The sequence below is a fragment of the Mustela erminea genome, chromosome 17 (assembly GCF_009829155.1).
Source record: "Mustela erminea isolate mMusErm1 chromosome 17, mMusErm1.Pri, whole genome shotgun sequence".
Classification (NCBI taxonomy): Eukaryota; Metazoa; Chordata; class Mammalia; order Carnivora; family Mustelidae; genus Mustela; species Mustela erminea.
Genome location: NC_045630.1, coordinates 67759741 through 67777162, shown reverse-complemented (window position 1 = coordinate 67777162; position 17422 = coordinate 67759741). Strand labels below are relative to the sequence as shown.

At 60.3% G+C, this 17422-nt stretch overlaps 1 protein-coding gene across 2 annotated transcripts in view; it reads left to right on the top strand.

The window, feature by feature from the left end:
• Positions 1 to 17422, top strand: part of KIRREL1 (kirre like nephrin family adhesion molecule 1) — an 86732-nt gene that overhangs the window by 1592 nt on the left and 67718 nt on the right. The gene's annotated exons all lie outside the window — the stretch shown is intronic.

Sequence of the window (17422 nt, the reverse complement as noted above, 5' to 3'; positions counted from 1 at the left end):
CCTCAGACCTTGCCCTGTTCTTAATTCCCTTCCCTTCCGGGGCTGAGGAGTGTGTGTGTGTGTGTGTGTGTGTGTGTGTGTGTTTAGGGGTGGGGTGTTGTGTTGGACCCCTCCTCTCCTTACCAGGCCCCTCCCCAGCTCTCAAGGCAAAGCCTGGTTGAGTTGGTGGGGGGCTGGTCTTGATCTTTCTTTCCTGGAAAGGCACCCAAGCCCCTAACACAAGCTTAAGATCTGGGAAGGGTGTGCATCCCGTGTGAGTGGGGTGGGAGGCGGTGCTGGGGAAGGAGGCCTGGCCCTGGGGTTGGCAGGCCAAGCAGCAGCTTGGCAGAAAGTTGGGAAGAGGACGCAAGTTCTGACTTTGTTCGCTTGGCTGTTGGGGGGGAGGGGGGGGCGCTGGGTCATTATCAGCGTGTGTTGGGGGCAAGCTTAGGTCTGTCCCTTTCCTGGAGCCCTGGCATGTCAGCAGTATGGAACAAAATGAGCTTCAAGGAACAAAAGCTGCAGTTAGCAAACAGGAGAGACATGCGGATTGAATCTGGAGCAGAACCGGTCAGAATGAGAGGCCTGTGCTGTGTGCCGTCCTCCCTTTGGGAAGGGGGAGGGTCGGTCAGCCCGGCTTCCGCCTCGCGGCCTCCCAAGGGGCCGAGAGCAAGACCAGAGACCCGAAGGAGTGTGCAAAGTATTTGGGTGGGGGAGGGGTGCCAAAGGAAAGGAAGGGGGGAAGGTGGACGGGGAGGGGAGGAAAGAGGAAGTCCCTGCCAAGGTTCCTGGGAGGGACTGGGGAGCCGGCAGGGACGGAGGGAGCAGGGACCTAGGGAGGCTGGGGGACTCACGGGGTGGGTGACCGCTCCTTGGCCTCCATCCTTAGAAAGAGAGAGCTTCAGGTCGGACTGGGGTCGTGGGAGAGGAAAAGGGGGAGGGGGTGTGGCGGGGGGGGGCTGTTGGTGGGGAGAAGGGGAGAAGGTGGCAGAAGGCAGTCAAATTGAGGGGGGCAGAGCGAAGGGGGGAAGAGAGATTCAGCCCAGGCAGAGAAATAAAAATCGCGTTTTAAAGAATTTCAATGGGCTTCATCAATCTTCATTTTTCACTAAATAATTTTCTGTATCTTATCTAAATGAAAACCATTATCCTTCCCCCCGTTTCCATCATGCGCCGGCTCCTCAGACTGATTGCGCCGAAAATTGAAATATTTATTCATTTTCTGGGAGATTTTCTCTCTCCCCAGTCTCTGGGAGGAGAAATTGAAAAAGAAAGATTATAGCTAATCAGAGCAATGTGGGATGACAGGCTGGCTCAGGGCGGGAGCTGCCTCTGGGGGATGGAGCGGGGGCAGGGGAAAATCTGTCCCTCCTGCCCCCAGAGGTCCCCAGCTACCCCTGCCACGGCTTAGCTGGGGTGAGGAGCCCAAGGAAGAGTCAAGAACCTCCTAAATTCCCAGGAACTCGGCTGCCTGAGTACAGCTCCGTCCTGGCTGAGAGCAGCAGTGTGGAAGGACCAGTAGTGGGGGACCAGCTCTCTCCTCCCCTTTGCACACGGGCTGCAGATGCCCCCCACCCCAGCCCGTGCCTGCCCAGCCTAGAGCAGGCCTGGAGGCTAGGGAAGAGGCTGGGAGACATGGCAGAGATCAGGAGGGCAGGTCGCCCTCTGACCTTGACTGGGCTCCAGCTTCCCCTCAGAGCTGAAGGGAGCCCGAGCTCGCTGCTCCGTGGGCATTTCTCTCAGGCCCCAGAGGATCTCGGATCCCAAGGAGGAGGCCTGGAGACCTTTGCTCCTAGCTTAGGCTGGTTATCAGGCTGCGGGCCTGGAGGTGTCTGGCTCTGCCTTGGGTTCTCCGGTGAGGCGGGGACCAGGAAGCCAGCACCGTCTGGCTCTCACCCTTCGCCTTGAGAGCCCAGAGCCCTGACCTCTGACGGAAGCTCCTCTGGCCTCAGTACCGTTGGGGACCAGGTCTTCGTTTCTCCTCCGCCCCCTCAGTCTCTGACACCAGCACGACGCGCTCGCTGAGTGCCCTTGACTCTGATCAATTGATTGGTTTGATGCAAGCGCTAGAGTGTGGGAAAGGCCCCAGGCTAGTCCATCCCTGGTGACATCCCCTCGGTCACTTGGTAGACGTGTCATGTCAGCTTGAGCGAGGCAGGCGCCTTCTCTGGGCCTCACTCTGCTTGCCCGGACAGCGAGGATAGAAATCATACCTCCCAGGGTTGCGATGGCCCTGAAATGTGCTGTGTGCCGAGTGCATGGACCGGTGTCCGGCACGGGACGGGGGCCCGGCCGTGCTTGCCCTCAGGATCTGGGGCTGCCCGTGGAGGGCGGCAGGCCGCGGTCTGCGTCCTCCTGCTGCTGCTTCGTCCTCGCCCTCCGGCTGCTCCGTGTCTCGTCCTGGCCTTCAGCGCCTCCTCGGGGACCTCTCCTGGAGAGCACGGGGTCTTGGCAGACCCAGGAGGGAAACCGAGCAGCCCCTGTGGGCTGGAGAGCTCAGGAGCTCTGGGGCCGGGAGGAAAGCAGAGCGGAAGAGGCTGGGGTTCCGGGGAGAAGGACGCGGGCTCTTATGGGCAGTGAGGAGGGGACACTGGCCTGAGGCGGCTGCCTTCCTGAGGCTGGAAATAACACAGATCCTTTATGGAGCCCGAGTGCTAACTACTTCTTATCGCATTAGCTAGTCTAATCTGTGCGACGGGCCCCGAGATCAGCTCTGTAATTGTCCCCTTTCATGGATGAGGAATTGCGTTTTAGACAGGTTAAATATCTCGCTGGGAGGTGTGGAAACCAGCGGACCTCAAAGGCTGCCTCCCCTTACCCCACGCCCCCACCTGCCCTGTCCAGGGACCCCACATGCCCCCAGGGACTGATGCCGGACTGGGACAGATCTTTCCTGGTCCAGAGTGGGATGGGGACTAGGGAGAAAAGGGAGTGAGCAGCATCCCATAAAGGTAAACTCGTTCACATTTTTTTTTTAAAGATTTTATTTATTTATTCGACAGACAGAGATCATAAGTAGGCAGAGAAGCAGGCAGAGAGAGAGAGGAGGAAGCAGGCTCCCTGCTGAACAGAGAGCCCGATGCGGGGCTCCATCCCAGGACCCTGAGATCATGACCTGAGCCAAAGGCAGAGGCTCAACCCACTGAGCTACCCAGGCGCCCCTCATTCACATGTTCAAAACAATCTTTTATTCCACAACTCTGTCTTTCTACATTTTTTTTTTTTTAGCATTGGATGGTTTTTCTTGGATGGTGCTCCATGCTCCGAAGTGGCTTTTCTTTAAAGGACTGCGCTTGGCAAATAGGAACGGTTGGAACCCTGTGTTTGTGTCTAATATTGAACACGGACTTACGGGTCCCTGAACCGCACATTTGGGAACTGCACGCAAGGTTGACTTCGGGAGCAGCCAGAGCAGACAGAGGCAAGACTTGAGCACCTGGCGGTGGGTCACTTCCAAGCCAGGCCCTTCCCGGCAGACAGAGAGGCTGGGGGCTCGGGCAGCCTGTTCCAGAGATGCTCTGCCTGGTCAAGCGTGGGCGAGGAGTGCTCGCAGGAGGTGGATTCCACACCCAAACAGCAGATTGCTTTATATTGAATTCCTACTGCGTGCTTCCCGCATTCCTACTGTGTGCTTTTCATACCATCCCCTATCCCTTTTAATGGCCTTGTGAAGTAAATCCTTCCTCCTCATTTTATAGATAAGGAATCCAAAGCTGAGTTTAATTGACTTGCTCAAGGCCATACCTGGGGTGTTAGATCCCAGATTAAAACTCGCTTCGTGTCGCCGCACAGCCTACCCTCTGCCAGGCACCTCCAGGATGGGCGCGCGCACGGGTGTCCGGCCCCCCGAGGAGCTGAGGCAGCCTTGGAGGGGAGAAGCGGCCTCCCTGTCCTGCCCACAGTGGCAGGCGGGCTGCTCCTGTTCCCCGGGCTGCACCCTCTCCCTGCCTCACTTGTTTTACTCAGAGCAGGTGGGAGCTTCTTGCCCCGTCTATGAGCAGAAGCAGGTTTGTGATGCGTCAACCCCGCTTCTTCCTACCCTGTAGAGTCTCTGTCTGTGTATTTGTGTGGGGCCTTGCAGTTTCAGCCTGCCGACCTGTTCCATCTCATCTAAGAGAGGCAGACGGCCGCCTACGGTACAGCCAGGGCAGTGCCCGTTTCTCCATTGAGGAGATGAGCCAAGGGGCCGTAAGCGCTGAAATGACCTGTGAAGGGTAGCGGCAGGGCTGGACGGAAGGGCTGGGGGCCAATTCCTTAATCTCCAATTTCTGGGGGTCTTTGGTGCCCGGGTGGGGAACTCCCTCCCCCTGCATCGGGAGCCGAGAGAGCCACGCCCCTTCCTGACCTGCCAGCCCCGGCGTGGTTTCTTCCCAGTACCTTCAGCTGGTCTTACTGGGCAATCTGTTGGAGGAGGCTCTGGTCTGGAAGGGCCTGGGGGCATGGGGCTGGGTGGTCCGCAGGGGAGGGGAAGACCCAGCCATGTCTTTGGTCCTGAAACATGAGGCCGGGGCAAGGCAGGAAAGAAAATGGGCTCACTTCAAGCGACGGACACGGTTGTTCATGTGTGTGGAGGCCCCCCTGGGTGGGTTGTGTGTATTAGTGACTAACTTAGTATGGACAGCCGTCCCGGACAGGCCCTCGCGGTGTGGTTGCAAGGCCCAAAGAAGAGAAACAGCTTGTCAGCAAGGAAGCAGCCAGTCCGTGCCAGAGGCAGGGCTGGCACACGGTTGGGGTGGGGGCTGGAGGTGACTCTCCGAAGAAGGCCCCCTGGGCCAGCCCCTCACCTCTTCTGCTGCCGCACGGAAGTGTGTGGACGCAGGCCCCGCACTCCAAGTGTGCGTCTGCCCACACATGTGCATGCTGTCCCCACCGACACGTACGCACACTCACCTCGCCTGCCCTCACGCGCATGGTCCCAGACCCACGTCTCCCCTGGCACGTCCGTTCGGCAAAGCTTGGGTGTGCCGTGCTGCCACGGGTCTGGGTGGCTGGCCACGTCCGGCCAGGGCGCCGTCCTGAGTCTCCAGAGGCACCGCTGCTCGTCTGGTCCCGCGTATCGCCCGTGAGAGACGCACACACTGCTGGCAAGGTTAAGGGAGTCAGAACCTGGTGGCTCCCGGGTTCTGACTCCGGGACAGAGTCTGCGGCCCGGGGCGCTCCCTGCTGCAGTCCGAGCCCTTACAGCTGCCTGCCCAGCTCCCAGATCCTGCACCCCGATTCGGTCCCCGGCGCACCCAGGAGGAAGGCTGCTCTGGCTCCGGGACCTCAGGGACATCACGTTTTGTTTCTTCTCTCCCTCCATCGGCTCCTGAAGCTCCCAGTCCCTCCCTCCATGTTTGATTTCTCCAGCAACTTTTATTAACCTCTGGAGTCTCTGGGGGCTGATGCCTCATTCCTTTCTGCCCTTCCTGAGCCCATTTAACAAAATTGGGATCCTATTGAAATAAATGGGCCTTGCAGCCAACCACCCTCCTCAGAATGAAGGGTCTTAAATCCAGGGGTGGAAATCTCTAGCACTCCCTAGAAAATTCCCCTACCTAGTGCTGGGCTCTCCCCGAAGGCAGCACAGCCTGGATTTTGAGACAGAGGAGGGACAGCAGAAGCCCACTGTCAGGTGCTCTGTGCCTGCAGGGCTGGTTCCCCTCTCCCCCCGCCCCCCAACCCAAGTGAGGCTCGTAGCTCCTTCTGAACCGGGCTGTGGGATGCTGTTCTCTGCCCCCATCTCCTCCTGAAGCCGTGTGAGGAGCGAGCGCACGCCCCGGAAGGCGTGTGGGAGGAGCGGGCACTCTGGCCCTGCGTCCTGTGCCTCCTCCTGTGGGCCAGACATCTCTGTTGCAGACCAGCAGAACCCTCTCCCTGCCCTGCGGGGTCTCACTCAGGATTTAAGTGTCAGTCACTTAGCTTCAGGAGGCCTCCTTCCTCAGGGAAAATGGAAAATGGAGAGAATTAACTTTTTTTTTTTTTTTTTCCAAATCGGCAAATATGTATTACTCTATCCAACACATCCTGGTAGGTGTTGTGCAAAAATGTTTTTAGAAATGACACGCCACTGGGGTCCGTCCCCTCCAGGAAGCTAAGATGTGCGCGCGGCAGGATTCCCCGAACCGCCGGGCAGGACGCTGCCGTGCCGCGACTGCGGCGTTCAGCACAGAGCTGGAGCGACCTGCCAGGGGACTTGGCGTGGGCCGAAGAGGCCAGGAAGGGCTTCGGGGAGGAAGTGGGTCTGAGGATGGACAGGACGTGCGTGTGGCAGGAAGACGGACAGCCTGACCCGACCCGCGGGACTTCCGGAGCCGAGGTGTGGCTGCCCGACGCAGGGGTCCACGGAGCCTGGCTGCAGGGGGAGAGTGTGTGTGGGGACACGGGCAAGGGGACCCAGAGCCGACCGGGACCAGACCTGGAAGGGCTTGGGAAGCCAGCCCAGCGCCTGTCCTGTCGGAAGTGTGGCCCCAGGGCCTTCTGTTGTTTGAGTCTGATCCCTACTTGACTCCTCACCGAATTGTGCTCTTCTCTTACCCTCTTCGTGGGCAGGGGCGGCCACGGAGATTTGCAGCCCTTCAGTTAAACAACAAGGTGAGGTAGACAGATAGTCAGGGTTTGACAGAGCAAAAAACCCAAGAGAGATACCAGTTCTCCCTGACCTGTGAGCTGGGTTGGGGATCCCCTGAGATGATGAACAGAGTCCTCAGGTTTAACACAAAGGTGTGTGGGGGCCGAGCGCCGTGGAGGGATCCCAGAGCAGAGCAGTGTCAGGGCCTGATCCTAGGCGCCTTGTGCTGTTCTCCGGGAGCCTGGGTGGGGGCTTCCCAGAGTCTAGGGGGACCCTCTGATTGCATCTGAGGGCCAGTCTGGACTTAATCCCTGTGGGGTGACTTCAGGGCTGTGCTAGCCATCGATACATGTGTGGGGGGGGGGGGCTCGAAAGCTCCCTTTCGCCAATGGAAACCTTTGAAGAAGGCTCCTGCCAGTGGGGTGGGAGCCTGTGTCCCCCTGAGCAGGTGTTCTTGTTTGAAGGGCTGGGCTGGGTCTGGCTCTCTTCTAGGCACCGGGGATGGGAAGGTAAGTGAAGTGTGGTGGCGGTCCCTGGGGCTCACATTCCCAGTCCCTGGACAAACACGGACAGTCCTACAGGATCAAGGTTGTGAGGGAGGAATGTGAAACATGCGGAGGTCTAACAGTGGCCGCCTGGGAGGCCCGGAGCCCGGCTGGGGGAGGGGACATCCGCAGATGTGCGGCTCAGGGGCTGCGGCCGGAGCCCTGGGAAGCAGGGCTGTGCTGGTGAAGACAGTCGGCTCTGGACAATCCCCGACTGTGCCCCCTGCTCCGGACGGAAGGAGCCCAGGAATCGGAAGGAGTGAGCCGAGGTCCCTCCCAAGGATCATGATTTCCAGGAACAAAGGCTGTTTCTCTAAAGCCCACTTGCCCCAAATCTCCTCACCCCCTGGTCCGGCAGCCTCCTCCCCTCCCCCACCCAACGGAGCTCATCTCTAAATTAACTTTGTCCTTGTAATCAGCTTAGCCGAGTTTTCCTCCCTCCGTCCCCGTCCCCAGTTCTCCGAGGAACAGCCTGGGGCCCTGCTCGCTCCATTACCCAGCATTGTCAAGCCAGGAGGAGCTTTGAACGGCTTCTTCCCAGTCGATTCGCTTAACCGGGAGGTTATTACGAGGAAAGGAGCTGAGATGGGCAGATGGGGGCAGAGAGGGGGACCTCAGAGGGGACGAAGGCATTTTCAGAGGAGCAGAAACCCAGGGGTGGACAGGCTGGCGGGTGGAGAGCCTGATAGAAGCCCGTCGGTACCCTCATTCTCCAGAAGGACTTTCCTCAGGACTCCTGGGTTTTAATCCCAAGCCCCAAGCCATTGGCCTGCCTCTCTGTGCCTGCGACCCAGCCTCCCAGGACTCTGCCAGCTGCCCACACTAGGACGGGGTGTCCCCTGCCCCCCCCCCCCCCCCCCGCTCTCCCAGCACACGCTTGTGGCCTGGGCTGCTGCCCCTGCTGCTGTCAGCTGCTCTGGGCGACGCGGATCCTGCCCTCGTGTGCCTATCACCCCGCACACATCTGGGAGGTCGCCTCTCGCCAGGCAGTGGGTGAAGTGGGAATGCAAACTCATTTTAATGTCAGTTTGAGCCAAATATAATTAGAAAGGAAAATCTGACTTTGCAAAAAAAAAACAACTAATGCATTGCGAAGCCAAGTTGAAATGACTTCAGGATTATCTGCACCACTGCCGCTCTCCATTTATGCAGAAAATGGAGCGCGGGGGCCGCAGCGCCTGTACCTACGGGATTTAGTGTGTGCATGGAGCTTGGTCTTACTCCAGGGCCAGGTCACGGAGACTGGGCCCTGGCAACACAACCCTGGAATTGGGTGACCCCTGGAGGGCCCTGGGGCTTCCTTACCAGCAGGTCTGTGGGACTAAACCGCCTGGCGGGAGCCTCAGTTTTCTGGTCCGTGAAATGGGGGCAGTAGTAGCTACCTAAGTGGGAGGGAGTGTGTATCAAGGATCCGAATCCAGAACACAGTAGATAGTCAATAAGTCATAGTTAGCATTAATATGGCCTAGTGCCTGCTTCTCGCAGTTCCCAGTCTGGCGGATGTGCGGGGGAGCAAAGAAGTCCTCGTCCAAAGGACTTCTTTGACAAGAGTCTGGGTTCGCTGCCAAGGGAGGTGAACCGCGTTGCCAGTAATTCCTGAGGCTGTGGTCTCCAGGGCACAGTGTGGAGGGAGCTCTGAGGCGGCTGCGGAGCCTAGCGGAGAACACCCTGGTTCGGGTCCGTGACCTCCGTTTCCGCATCTGCGGAGTGGAGCCGGACCTCTTGTAGGCCTGGAAAAGCACCCTCAGCCCAGGGTGCAGGAAGTGTGACCGCCTTAACCCCTGTCTCTCTGGACGCTTTCACCTCCATGCGCCATGGCAACACTTCTCAGATTCTGCGTGCTTCCGAGACACCCGGGGGTCTGGAGGAAGTGTGGATTCTGAGTGAGAACGTCTGGGGCAGGTGAGATGCTGCCTTGGCACTGGACTCCCGGCTGCCGCTGGTGCCGCTGGGTCCAGGACCACACTTGCACGTGTTAGAGCATCCTTCCCCTGGGGAGACAGGCCTTCCGCGTTCTAGCGAGAGGCCCCAGAAAATAGAACCCACGTGACCGAAGTCACTTGTCGGCTTGCTCAGTTGTATAACGGAGCCTGGGCGGGTCCCTGATCCCAAAGCTTTCTCGATGTACTTGTTGTGGGGCAGGAGAGGGGCAGTGTCTGCCGGTGCTCCCTGCGTCGTGGAGACTGACCCGCCGGGGCCCCGTTCTGCGCTTCGCCAGGCCCCAGCCCTCCCGCCTCACCGCCCGGTCTTCACCAGCACGGCAGCTGCCAGGTGCAGAATTGGAAAGCAACCAGCCAGGGGCGCCTGGGTGGCTCAGTGGGTGAAGCCTCTGCCTTCGGCTCAGGTCATGGTCTCAGGGTCCTGGAATCCAGCCCCGCATCGGGCTCTCTGCTCAGCAGGGAGCCTGCTTCCTCCTCTCTGTCTGCCCCTCTGCCGGCTTGCGATCTCTCTCTGTCAAATAAATAAATAAAATCTTGAAAAGAAAAGAAAAGCAACCAGCCAGGGCATTGGTGGGGACCCCTCCCTGCTTGAGCCAGTGGGTCATTCCCACTCTGTTTTGTTTGTTTGTTTGTTTATGAAAAAAGCTGTTATCCAGCTCTAGGTTGGTGGAGTTTTGGGGAAGATGGTTTGACAGAGATCTAACGGGGAACTTGACCCTGTTGGCTTTGGCTTGAATATTGGGTTGTGAGCAAATGGTGTGATTTGGGAAGCAAGATGGGTCATGGGCTACCCGTGAGGCATGGTCTAGGAGGCAGTGAGGACATCTCTGGGCAGGTCAGTTTCTCAGGAGACCCGGTGGTTGTTGGGCCAACACGGCAAGCTGACATGCTCTTGGCCGCATGTCAGGATGCGTGTGCAGGGCTCCGGCTGTGTGCAGAAGGGTCTGTGGGCTGGAGAAGGGGGAACGTCTGCCCTCACAGTTCTGCTGAGGCCTTGGGTGACGCTCAGGCCTTCTTTCTAGGGAACCCCAGCCAGCAGGGGTAGCAGGGGTTCCCCCCGTTTCTCATTCACCCTCCACTCCCCCGGAGGACGCCACACACTGAGGGCACGGGCACACCGCAGACCACCCACGTGAATCTGGGGGTTTCGGGGTAAATGGAGAAGGAGGTGGGGCTACCCTTCTGGAGTGAGGACCGGGAATGAAAATGGGGGGTGGGTAGGGGGGTAAAGAGACTCTCGGGATGCCGCTCTTCAGGCCGGGCTAACTTGACTTCACCAGGACCTCCGTGTCCTTTCGGGAGGAGAAGGGACATCCACTCCGCTCACTATCTCATGGCAAGGAAGCCTCACAAGTGGGAAGTCCCTCTTCGTGTCTGACCTGACCCTTCCTGCTCCCGCGTGGAAGGTGTCTCATTAGGGGCTGCAGCTGAGTCACGTCCAGGGCTCTCCGTGTGGGGGTCAGTTGTGTCTTCCCCAGGACGTTCATCTTCTCGCTTGGAGTCAGAGCTCCTGGGGGAGAGAGAAGCCAGCCCAGGGAGGCCATCGGCGAGACCACCTCTAAGGCCCCACGTGAGTCAGAGCAGGTTGTCTCTTTAGGGCTCAGATTGGCTTTCCAGCAAAGCACCAAGGCTGGTCTCCCAGTGACCCCATTCAGGGCCAGAGCCCCGTGCCCTGACCTGTCCGGGGTCCCCCTCCCAGAAGCTCAGAGCAGCAGGGGGCTGGAGGGCTCTGGTGTCCTTCCCACAGGCTCTGCCTGCGGCCGGGGGGCCCCTCTCTCCCCCTCCACGGGGGCCAGGCTGAGGATGGCCCGAACGGCGGCTGGGCATGGGTGTGGAGGGAGGGGTGGAGGAGATGGCCAAGGGAGGCCGGCCCCCCAGGCAGCACCTGTTCCAGCTTCAGAGCATGAATACTTTCCTCTCGGCATCACACGGGGTGTCCCCAGTCTGGCCTTGCCCGTGTGGATCCTGAGGGACCTCCGTGCGGGCAGAGAAGGAGGGATCTCGGATCAGCAGGGGTTGAACCCCATCGTGCACGTGCACGGGAGGAGACAGAGAGAGATGGGGTGCTGGAGGGACCATGAGGGAGGCTCCCTGGACGGGCAGCGGGGAGGGACGGGGAGACAGGACCCTGTGGGAAGGAAGCCAGGGACACGGGCCCGTGCGTGGCAGCGGGGCTGGAGGGGCTCGGAGCTGCGGAGTCGCCTTGTCAGGTGTGAACCCTGAGGCGCTCGCACCAGTGGCTGACAGGCTCCCGCAGCACAGGCACCGGCGCCTCAGGAGGGGCGGGGGGCACGGCGGGTCCATGCCCTGCACGACGGACGGCGCGCGTGTGCTCCCGCTGGGAGGAGCCACCCGGGGCCGGGAGCCGGGCTCTCAGGACGTGGTGCTGGGGGTAGCCGCCCTCTTCCAAGCTAGCCCTCCCCGAAGGTCTGCCCGCGGCCTGGCACGGGACGCTGTGCGCGGCCGGCCTGGGGCAGCCGGCCCTGGCTCCTCCCGGCCCCCGGCCCGTGCCGTGCTCCCGGCCCCTTCCTCCCGCGGTCCTTGCCTGTCTGCAGGTCTGTCCCTCGGCGGGAGTGACGTGTGCCCTGCTCCTGAAGCATTTGGTGCTTGATAATTTGTGGATTATAGCTAACTCTCGATAAAGATTCCCTAATTGCTGGGCTCACCTCAGGTTCTATCATCAAAGCGAAGCCGCGAGGCCCCCTCTCGCCCTCCTTTCCTTTTTATTATCTCTTAATTAATCACTCTGGCTTTCACACTTAGCAGATAATTACAGTCTCCTGGGCACGCAGCTCATTTTCATAACCTCCTGCTCCAAGCCGGCAGCACAGGGGTGGGGGGAAGGGGAGAGAGATGCTGAGGAAGGGGGGCAGCGGGGTGGGGGGGGATCTGGGGCAGCCGCGGGCACCACCTGGAGCCGTGGGAGCCGGGCTCTGGGCCCTGAGGAGGCGCTGGCCGGGTGGGGAGGCCGCGGGGCTCCCTGGGGAAGGCCTGCCTGCTCCCCGCCGCCTGCCTGCTCCCCGCCGCCTGCCTTCCCGAGCTGTGCGTGGCTGGGGCCATCGGCCCGCCCGGGAGCAGACAGACAGACAGGTTGCTGGGCAGAAAGCTAGGTGAGGAGCGGGAGGTGATCACAAGTGCAGTCCCTCCCGCCTGTGCTGGGACGAGGGGCTGGCGGGCTGGGAACCTGTTACTGTGATGGGCAAGAGCAGGCCAGGGCCACCAGCGAGGCGGGACCCGGGGCTGGGCCCGCACGTTTATGTTTCAGGGAGCATAGGATGTGCACCGGGGGGCTTAGCTCCGTCCCATGGGAATGACCAGACAAGGATGAGCATAAGGCCCAAGCTGTTCACACCTGCCAGGTGCCCTTCCTCTGCAGGGGGACGGTGGGGGCTGAGGGAGGCCGCCCGGCCTCAGTCCTGGCATCACCGCAGGCCTTAGCCTTTCCCTGGGCTCCGTCCCAGCGAGAGGCAGAGGGGAGCCGTGTCCAGAGGGTGGGTTCGTGGGGCTCAGACACTGAGGAGTTGGCAAGGGCGGCACACGGGGCTGGGCTGGGCTGCAGCACATAGGGTGTCCGGCTGGGCCTCCTGCTGGCCCCGCGGGCAGTGATGGAGCAGGGGAGCACCCCTTTTGCCCTCTCCATGTTCCTGACCCGGGCACAATGTGCTTGGTCTTCAGGATGAAGTAAATTGGATCGTCTCCCTTTTGTGTGTGTGTGTGTGTGTGTGTGTGTGTGTGTGTGTGTGACTAGCTAGGTGTGAGACCTTGGGGTTGTCATGTAAACTGTCTGAGCCGCTGCTTCTCTGGGTAGTGGGAACCTTAAAGAGCTCGCAGGCAGTCTAAGCGAGATGGCGTCGCTGGCCTGGGACAGGAGCTCGGAAGTGCCGGCCTTTCTGTCACTGTGGCTAGGAATGTCATCACCACAGCGGAGAGCACTTAGCCTGTGCCCAGGGAAGCTGCAGGAGACACCGTGTCATGTTTAGGAAGCTGGTGATAGGGGAGGGTCCTTGCCTTCACCAGCTGCCCTCGGCTCCTTCTGGGGTGTGCGCGAAGCCTGACAGCCCAGGCCACTCTGGCCCTGGACGGGTTTTCTGTCTACGTATCAACCGTGTGTTGGGGCGGGGGCTGCTTCACCTTGGGGTCCAGCCCCAGGCAGGGCTGGTCCTCCCCTTGGGGACCTCCGGGCCTCAGAGAGTCCGCGGCCCGCAGCAGAGCCCGTGGGCTCCAGGGTTACGCGTGGCTTGTCTCCCGTGGCTCCAACTTCCGACCCGGCCTTGGGCTTCTGGGGCACCACAATGGGAACATCTGTATCAAAGAGGAACGAGCACTGGCTTCCGAGTCCAGCTGTGGATGTTTGCCCTGTTTGTGACCTAGTGACCGGGGCCCGTTTCCTTATCGTAAAATGAGAAGGTTGATCTCCAGGATTCTTTCTGGCTTCATGGTTTTCCAAGTCCTGGCCGACCTGTGGGAGTTGACCGTCAGAGCTATTTCTTCTTGAGGGAGGCGGGCCCAGGGTCTCCGATCTGGTTGGCAGAGGTACTGGGTTCAGAGGGCCAGAGCTGGGGTACCCCGGGACGGCAGGGTGGAGCTGGGCAGAGGGGCAGGAAGCACGTATTTCCCACATTGTGGGACGCGGTTTGGACTTGGGGCGAGAAAACGGGTGTGCCCCCCCCCACGCCCATGCACAGTGTCCACTGTCCTGGGGATGGTCCAGCTGCTCTGGGAGGGTGAGGGGCCCCTGGACTGGGGCTGGGGTTCTCCTGGGCTCCTGGGCCCACGGAAGAGTTAGTTTCTCCCTGAAGGAACATGCTCGGGCTTCGCCCTCAACTTCGGCTTGGGTCTATGAAAAGATTTTGCAGAGTCTTGTGGGAACATAAACATTTGACAGATTTCTTTCCCTGAAAGCTATTTCTTCTCTTTTCTTTTTCTGGGAACTTTCGCCCGCGAGATCAAGGCCTCTCCGCCCTCCCTCCTCCCTCCCTTCTGCCCGACTCACCCCTCCTCACCCCCCCAGTGAAAACAGACTGGTCTGGTGGGCACTGGGAACCCTCCCTGCAAACCGGCCGGAGGGAGGGAGTGAAGCAATCAGCTCTCCCAGGAGGAGGCATTGTAAGGAGGGGGGAGAGAGAGGGAAAATAAGCGAAAAGTGAATTCCAGACATTTAAAATTCTTTTGGTTTTAATCATCTCAGAGCCCTACCGGAGCCGGGCTGTGGGGGGAGGGAGAAATGAAAACCAGGACCCGGACTGGGAGCCAGAGCACTGCACGGCAGCCCCCCGGCCTGGGCTTCTCCCTTCCCCGAGTCCCGGCCCCCGGCCCGCACCGACGCCCCCGCATTCCAGGCTTCGCCGCCCCGACTCCGCCGGGGCCCTCCTGACTCACCTCCCCTTTATCTCATTTCTCAGACTCCACTTAAAGCACTGACCTTTCAGTTTTCCACCGGATTGCAAGTTCCCCAAGGCCCTGGATTATGTTTTGTTAAAAACAAAACAAAAATAACAAATAACAAACCCCAACCTCTTTCATACGTCGTGCCTGGGCCTCCTCTGTGGTGAGGGTCAGGGCCCCCGGAGAAGCTTCTGGGCCTGTTTTCCTCCTCTGGGAACCGATTTGAGGAGACGGGCTGAGCCCGAGAGAGGCTCCAGAGGCCTGGGGAGGCCTAGAGCGCCGCCCCGTGCCGGCCCCGTGCTCCGCTCCGTGCTGGCTGCAGGAGCCCCGGGCCGAGTCAGGGTCTGCCCGTGAGAGGCCTGGGTCGTGGCTCTGGCTTGCCCCCTCCTCCACGGGGGCTGCTTGGCAGGAACAGCAGCAGGGGAAGCCCCTGGACCCTGGGGTGTTGGAGGGGTGCCAAGTTCTTCCTTTTCCCTGGCCGGGAGACCGGGTGGGTCCTAAGGGCAGGGAGATGTGGGGTCCAAGTGAACCTGGGAGGAGGCGGAGGCGGCGAAGGACGTTCTCTGAGCCATGCCCTCAGCCCCGTCCTCCTAGTCTGGGTCTCTCCGGGGCTCAGCCTCTTTCTTCTTTCTGAGCATCCCCAGCCCAGGCCCCCAATTCTGACTTCTCTATATTTTTCTTTTTATTTTAAGCAAGCTCCGCGCCCGTTGTAGGGCTTGAACTCATGACCCTGGAGGTCAAGCGTTGCACATACCCCAGACCGGCTGGCCAGCCAGGTGCCCGAGTTCTCTAGTTCTTCATGCATGGGGACGCAGCTCTTGCCAGGCTTCTGACCACTAGCTGTTTCTCCATCTGTCCCTCCAATTTTGACCCTTGGGTGTTGGGACATTTTTTCCGTATGGGTCCCCACCCCTGTCCCCGGTGAGATGGCAAACAGTGAGAGCCGAGGGTACGTCGGAGCTGATCTCAGACGGGGGCCGGGTGTCCTGGGTTTCTAGCGTCACTCTTCATGGGCCTGTCCTGTGGCTGTTCGGGGTTTATTTGGCTGTAAGGGAGCGGGTGTGATGGTGTCTGAGAGCCCCCGCGGGCTCCTCAGCATCTGGGGTTCAGACAGCTCTGTCCGAGCCCAGGACCTGCTGCCTCCCACCAGCTCAACCCTGTCGGGTCACTGCATCTCTAGACGAGTGCCTCTGCCTTGTGGGGAAGGGGGTGGGACCGACCGCCTCCTGGCCCGTGTGGACGCTTGGCAAGGTATCTGGGACGCGTTCAGCCCACAGTGTTTGTGAGCTCTTGTTGTTAAATCGAATCCTAACATTCTGGATCTGTAGTCAGGAGACCTCATTCAGATTCCAGCGTCCTGTCCTTCCTGACTTTCCGTGTGACCTCGCACAAGTCCATTTCCCTAATGGTAGCCCTGAGCTCATAAAGCCTGTCGGCCCCTCTTGCTTGGAGTTGTGAGTTTAAGTTAATGCAAAGTCCTTGGAGACCAGGACCTCCACTGTCTTGGAGAGATGTCTCCGAGACGATTAGGTGTCCCCCTGAGCCATGGCCATCCTGTCTCTCCAGGACTGGGGCTGGGGAAGGGGCAGCAGGAGATGGGAGAGTCACCCCAACAGCCTACTAGCAGGGAGCGGAGGGAGCTCCTGGCTTGGAAACACCGAGTCTGCTGCTCTAGGAGGCTGCAAGGCCTCACACGGCTCCGCCTCGGCGGCTTAGGTGGGAGGGAAAGCGACCCCTGCCCTGAGCAGACACGGCAGCCCGATTCCTGCCCCCCACTGCCCCCAACCTGGCCCCCAGCACACACCTCTCTCTCCACTTGCCCCCACTGCACAGACCAGGAGGTCCTCGCTGGGATGATGAGAGCAGGAGCCCACTGCTCACAGAGGCTCCCCAGAGGGGCCGTGTCCTCCAGCCTTGGCCTGCCAGCGCCCCCTCGGGGGCCTGCCCCTTCCATCCTGACTGCCTGGGTAGGAGCGGCAGCCTGGAGCCCCCAGGTCTGGGGAGAGCTGAGAGAGGAGGCCGGTGGAAGGAGGAAATGGGAGAAGACAGAAGTCGGGATGATGAGGAAGCAGCCGGTGGAGGGCGCAGGCGGAGGGGAAGGTGAAGGGGCGGGCGGGGCGCGCGAAACCTCATCCATCCCAGAGAGGAGGGGGAGGGAAGAGAGAGAGAAACCTCAACTTTTATTTAAAATCAGAGAGCAGTTGTACGCCTGGAGTCGTTGCCATGGCAACCGCAAAGAAAAGGAGACAGAGGCCCTGGCGAAGCCGTGAAAACCCAACAGGGGTAAATGTTTAAAGCCAGGAACAAAAACCATTCAGAGATAATTAAGTAACAGGCTGCAGGTTCCAGACTCCTGCCCATTGTCAGGGGATGGCCGAGACTCCAGCCCCAGCCGGGTTCTCCTCACTCGCCCAGGGGCTCGGCCTCGGAGCCTCAGCCGGAGCTCCAGCCCTCCCGCCGGCTCCCTCCCTCTGCTGGGGGACCGCCCTGCGCACCAGGGCAGCCCCCCGGACAGTGGCTGGGCAGGCTTTGTCCCCTGCACTGGGAGGAAAGGGCACTCAGCAAGAAGGACTGGTCAGATCCGTGGAAGGACTTCTGGACCCCGAATGCCTCGATGGGTCTGAGGTGTGGACATTCTTCCCTGGGGCCATCTCCAGCGTGAAGGGTGCAGAGGTCATCGGCAGGCTAACCTCTGAGCTGACCGCCGCCCTCCAGGTCCGAGATGCTCGGGTCCCCAGGTTCTGCCTCCAGGGCCTGGGTACTGTCTCGCTGGGCGCTTTGCTGGGGCCCCTTACCTGGCTGCCCCGCAGGGGCCCTCATTCAGGACGCCATCTTCCTGAGCCTTCGGGCGTCCCGGAGCTAAGCTGATATTTGGGGGTTCCGTGAACTCTGTTGAAATTTCTTTTAAATGCCAAAGTACTTTTGTATTTTTTAAGGGAGCTTTGCTCTGTTACCTCACTCTGGCCCCAGATATCACAGTAACTGGCTGGCCCCGGCCCCCTGCGCCCCTCCCACCGGGCAAG